Source organism: Crinia signifera, chromosome 1 (genome assembly GCF_055691185.1).
Source record: "Crinia signifera chromosome 1, ASM5569118v1, whole genome shotgun sequence".
Lineage (NCBI taxonomy): Eukaryota > Metazoa > Chordata > Amphibia > Anura > Myobatrachidae > Crinia > Crinia signifera.
In genome coordinates, this window is record NC_139217.1 from 258,115,122 (window position 1) to 258,121,121 (window position 6,000).

The 6,000-nt window shown below is 46.5% G+C and overlaps 1 long non-coding RNA gene across 1 annotated transcript in view; it reads left to right on the top strand.

Annotated features, from left to right (window-relative positions):
* LOC146028025 (uncharacterized) overlaps window positions 1-2,496 on the top strand; it is a 49,825-nt gene extending 47,329 nt beyond the window's left edge. The window contains exons 2-3 of the long non-coding RNA XR_014455176.1: window positions 1,408-1,488; window positions 2,390-2,496. This is a non-coding gene — a long non-coding RNA (uncharacterized LOC146028025). The remainder of the gene's footprint in view (window positions 1-1,407; window positions 1,489-2,389) is intronic.
* The last annotated feature ends 3,504 nt before the right edge of the window (window positions 2,497-6,000 follow it).

Below are 6,000 nucleotides of genomic sequence, written 5' to 3' on the forward strand. Positions count from 1 at the left end.
TATATGATAATGTGCCCTGTATAGTTATATAATTATCATATAGCTATATATAAGTGTATATTCAATGCTGATGGCGAGCTTGGACAGCGAGCAGCGCTGCCTGCTCGCTGTCACATCTCGCAGGGTCAGTATTTAACTGACCCCCCTGCATACGCCGCTTCCTCCTCGCTTTTTGTAGCGAGGGGAAATTGGCGTATACGGCCGTTGAAACAGCGAGACTCTCTGCTAAATGCAGTGGACTCCCTGCATTCGCCACAAGCCTCGCTGTTTGGGAACGTTGAATACAGAGAGCGGCTGGCGAGGGGGTTAAAACAACGATGATCACTTGTTTTCTGCGATCCCCACCGTTTAACCCCCTCGCCGGCCGCAATAGAGTAAAGTATATGTTGTAGTTTATATAGCTTTTATATAATTGTATGATGTAGTAATATATATATATATATATATAAAGTCTGTGGTGAAACAAGGCATGTGTGTTGTGTCTTTTTTTTTCCGAGTGCCGCCGTCCTACACACGTCTATATATATATATATATATATATATATATATATATATATATATATAAAAGAACTGTAGGTGTAGCCCAAAGCCGGACAGTACACGCTCCTTCATCAGGCGAACAGCATAACCGGTTATGCTGTTCGCCTGATGAAGGAGCGTCAAGCTCCAAAACTGTTGCACTAATTAAAGTTTTTCCACTGAACCACTGGAGTGCCGTGTGGTGTACTGTCCGGCTTTGGGCTACCTCTACACCTACAGTTCTTCTATCAATCCCTTGCAAGGGCACCCAGGTTATTTATCCAGGTCAGCAGGAGTGCCGGATCTACAACCGTTATATATATATATATATACATACACACACACAGATGGAGTGCCTCTCGTTCAGCACAGGGGGTTGCCAAAATGTCCCCACTGGTGACCACTGGCGGAGAGGTACTCCATCGTACTGGGATGCGTGAGTCTTTTGGCAGTGGGAGATGGGAACCCTGCCCGTCTCCACCTCAGGGAGGCATTCAGGGTTCGGGGGAGTGCGGGGAGGCGGCGGGGACCATCATGGAGCTCCATCGGAAGGGGATGTGCGAGCATCTCGTGTGTGCACGTCCCCTCACAGGGCAATCCCACCGCCAGACTCCTGCTACATGAGGCGGGCTCCATCTGTAGATGCAGTGGAGTGGCACTCAGTGTCTTGCTTTAGAAATAAAACAGCCAGTAGACCGCAATCTAGATCAACATCTTGATATAATTGTCATTTTCATCATTATATTAAAACATTGATCTAGATTGCTGTCTAATATAGGTTTTATAATGTTATGAATGCATTTCACATCCAAAACAATACAGATAAAAACTTTTTTCTTCAAAGATAAATATATTTTAATATCTTAAACATTTTTTTTATTGTAACAGACGGTGGACAGCTTTGTGAATCTCTTAACTGGCCACGCTTAAGATTCCATCTACAACACAACCAACAACAGACTACAAAAGGTAGGTCTTAGGGTGGCCGATATCGGGATCGGCCAGATTAAACTAGTCTAATGCTGGGCAGCGTCTGAGCACTCGCTCGGACGCTTCCCAGCTACTCCTGTCATGGCTGTGCACTGCAGCTCAGAGGCGCAGCGTGATGTGGTCAGAGGTCACGCTGCGCGTCACGCAGTGTGCAGACAACTGAACACGCCCCCGCACCGCCGCTCTCTATTACTGGACCGGAGTCTGGAGCTCTTCACTGAGAAGTTGAACTCGCCTGCCACTGTAACCACCAGGTTAGGCGTGACTGTGCGGCTGGGAGAGGTCAGGTGCGAGCAAGTTGTGACACCGGAGGACCGATGGGTCACGCTTCGCAGGTCCCAGCACTGAATCCGCACGCCACCGGACTTCTCCTGGCTGCACAGTCCAGTAACTAGCCGCCCTTCGGCATCACACAAGCAGCCTCCCTCCATTCCGCTGCCACCTGCCCCACTCAAAGTAAGGCAATGTGGAGGAGAGTGGGGTGGTTTTCTTTTAGTGATGCCAATCCCAGGATCCCGGGAATCCTGGGATTGAGCATTTTTCAATCCTGATTCCCGGATTGAAAAAAATGCCCCGGGATTGGCATCCCTAGTAGGTCTGTTTTTGAAATGTGAGTGTCAGGGGACATATCTATGTTGGATATGGGAGGAAAGTAATATAATGATTTTATGTGATGGAATAAAAAAAACAGAATTTTTAATGGCCATCATTAGATTGGCAGTTATTCCTTCAAGACAAGTGATGATTCATTCCTTATCAGGAGTTGTGATGAATTAATTGGGGTAAAACTTAGACTAGCCATTTTCAAACCTTGCTTTCTCCTGACTGCTGTGAAGGTATTTATGCTTTGAAATTCACGTTTGGTTCCTTTCCATTTCAGATTTGGCAACACCGGTCACTGTATGAAGCGGAGACATGCTAACTTTTGCAGCAACTTCTACTCCATGACAGGAGGAAAATAGCGAAAGATTCTACTTCAAGTTTCGTGGATACTATTCAGGTGAGTGTCCCTAGCTTTTCATACTGTCTTTGCACATCACCATTACTTTCTTTTGACAAATGATGGTGCATACACATTACGCGATCTAGAGCATGACATATCCACTACATTGCTATTTTATTCACTTTCAGGTGAATAAATTAAGTGACGGGCTATGTCGCTCATGTATACATCACTCATGGTGAGCGACATGCAAGCAATTTAGCGATGTAGTCTACTTGAGCAGTCCTACATTGCTAAATTCACTTGCATTTTCACTTAATCTGATATGTAGCTAGCAACATAGTAGGAGAGTGCTTTTACGTTGTTATATCGCTAGGAAAGCCAGCAATGTAGCAAAACACTGAGTGACATAGCCATCAGCAACATTGTGGTGGTTATGTCACTAGCTCAATTCACCAAGTGTGTACGCACCATGAGGGAAATTTACTAAGTTGTGTATTCTACTTCACATGTGTTGTTGCAATGGGTCATAGGAGTGCCAGGAGCATGTAAGCCGACTCCATGCTCACTCGTAGCATGCAGGGCAGAATGGGACACCTGTCTCAAACAGATGCTTTGCACCCAACATGTAGTGTGTGCAAATACATATATTAGTGATGGCAGCTGCGGACAGAAAATCAGTGGGTGGGATGCATTGATATTCATTATCCATGGATGCATTCTACCATAAAGAAGCAAATAGGCAGTACAGAAAGGTGGCTGCAAATGTGTCCAATTTAGAATAAGGCTCTATAAATATATGTCCACAATATATATTGTATCTGAATATATTGTATCTGAAATAGAATGTGTGTGTCTCTGTGTTGCGTATTTACAGTACTTCAATATGTGTTGTATTTTTGTCTTTGTCTCCACGATGATAGCTAGCAGGGTATAAAGCAGGCAGTAGTGACAATAGTCAGCTATGGCAGAAGCAAACGAAAGAGCTGCAACAAAGAAAGCAGCAAAAAGAATTTGCTTGTTTAAAGATTCTTGGCGAGAAAAGCACCCTTTCCTTAAAAAATCAAGGCGGGGAGCTTCATTTGCTTTTTGTGAGTTTTGCACATCTGATTTTTCTGTAAGTCATGGGGGATATAATGATATCAGCAAGCACATAGCTACAGATAAGCATGGAGCATCTGCTAAGGCAGTTACCCAAAATCCCCAATTAACCTCTTTCTTCTCACCTCCTGAATCTAGATTAGCTGACAATGTAACAAAAGCAGAGGTTTTATTCACTGGGTTCTTGGTAGAACATAACCTATCAATTGCTAGCAGTGATCATGTGAAACACTTATTTAAAAAAATGTTTCCAGATTCAAAAATTGCAGAAAATTATGCATGTGCTTCAACAAAAACCAGTCACATCATTCAGGGTGCAATAGCCCCTGAAGCACTTAAAGATGTTAGATCCGTTATTTCAGGGCGTGAGAAATATTTTGGAATTTCACTAGATGCTAGTTCTGATGAGTTTGATAAGTATTTCCCTGTTCTGGTGACTTATGAACACCCAGATACAAAACTGATTGTCACTGAGTTTCTAGATATGGGGGGAAATTTACCAATATGAAAAACCTAGTTTTTCGTATTGGTTGTTTCCCTACGACTGCATACGACTGTTTAAGTCGTATGCAAAGTCGTGTTCCGGAGGGGGATTTACAAAGCAGTCAGATACGACTGCTTTGTAACCCTCCGATGGTGTAATGATTCGTATTAGCGGCCGTATATACGGCCGCTAATACGAATTATTTCTAGCAGTCTGCACGGATCAAGTCAGATCCGTGCAGGCTGCAAGGTGTAAAAAAAAATTGAAAAATAAATAAATAAAAAAAAAACGGCGTGGGGTCCCCCCCACAGCCGAAACCAGCACCAGGCTGAAGGAGCCGGGGCCGGTAATTAAAAATCAGGGAACCCGACAAATAGGGGTTCCCCGATTTTTAACAACCAGCCCCAGGCTCCAGGTCCGGGGCTGGTTCCCAAAATACGGGGGACAAAATGAGTAGGGGTCCCCCGTATTTTAAGAACCAGCCCCAGGCACAACCAGCCGGCAGGGTAATGTCACAGCCGGGGGACACTTATAATATAAGGTCCCGCGGCCAAAACATTCTCCCTACCGACCAGTCAGCCTGGCCAGGGGCCCTGGGGGAGTGGGGACCCCCCCAATAAAGGGGTCCCCCCCCTCCAGGACTTACCTGACCAGGCTGAAGCCTGGTGCTGTCCCCGGTGACCCTGGAGCGGTGGTCACCGGGCTGATGGTATTGTGTAAAAAATAGATAAACCATTGTTTTTTACTGTGGCACTACAAGTGCCAGCAAGCCTCCCCAGCAAGCTGGGACTTGGAGAACCACAAGTCCCAGCCTGCTGGGCATTAAAGGGCCCGCTGGCACTTGTAGTTCTACAGTTAAAAAAATAGTGCACAAAACACACTGACACACTTTTAAAATAAAACTTTATTACACACAAAGCCCACACATACTAATACTTACCTATCTTCTTCCCATAGGTCGCCCTGATGTCCTGTGTCGTCTTCGGGATCCATGTCGACGTCCTTCTTCATGTCGACGTCGCTGTCGGCGATGGTGTCCCCGTCCGGATCCGAAGAAATCCATTTGGGAAGCTGTGGAAGGAAACCATACTCACCTGTCCCAGCGCGACGTAGTCCAGGTAAGGGTCTTTGCAAAAAAACAAACCGACAGCCCCGAAACCAAACCGGACACGACGGAGACACACGGTGTGTTTACATCGTGCGGCTCCGCCTCCCGAATGCCGCTATTGGCCGCCTTGCGGCCTAGCGGCCAATCAGGAGCCGCTAGGCCGCAAGGCGGCCAATAGCGGCATTCGGGAGGCGGAGCCGCACGATGTAAATAAACACACCGTGCGTCTCCGTCAGAGTCCGGTTTGGTTTCGGGGTTTTCGGTTTATTTTTTTGCAAAGACCCTTACCTGGACTACGTCGCGCTGGGACAGGTGAGTATGGTTTCCTTCCACAGCTTCCCAAATGGATTTCTTCGGATCCGGACGGGGACACCATCGCCGACAGCGACGTCGACATGAAGAAGGACGTCGACATGGATCCCGAAGACGACACAGGACATCAGGGCGACCTATGGGAAGAAGATAGGTAAGTATCAGTATGTGTGGGCTTTGTGTGTAATAAAGTTTTATTTTAAAAGTGTGTCAGTGTGTTTTGTGCACTATTTTTTTAACTGTAGAACTACAAGTGCCAGCGGGCCCTTTAATGCCCAGCAGGCTGGGACTTGTGGTTCTCCAAGTCCCAGCTTGCTGGGGAGGCTTGCTGGCACTTGTAGTGCCACAGTAAAAAACAATGGTTTATCTATTTTTTACACAATACCATCAGCCCGGTGACCACCGCTCCAGGGTCACCGGGGACAGCACCAGGCTTCAGCCTGGTCAGGTAAGTCCTGGAGGGGGGGGACCCCTTTATTGGGGGGGTCCCCACTCCCCCAGGGCCCCTGGCCAGGCTGACTGGTCGGTAGGGAGAATGTTTTG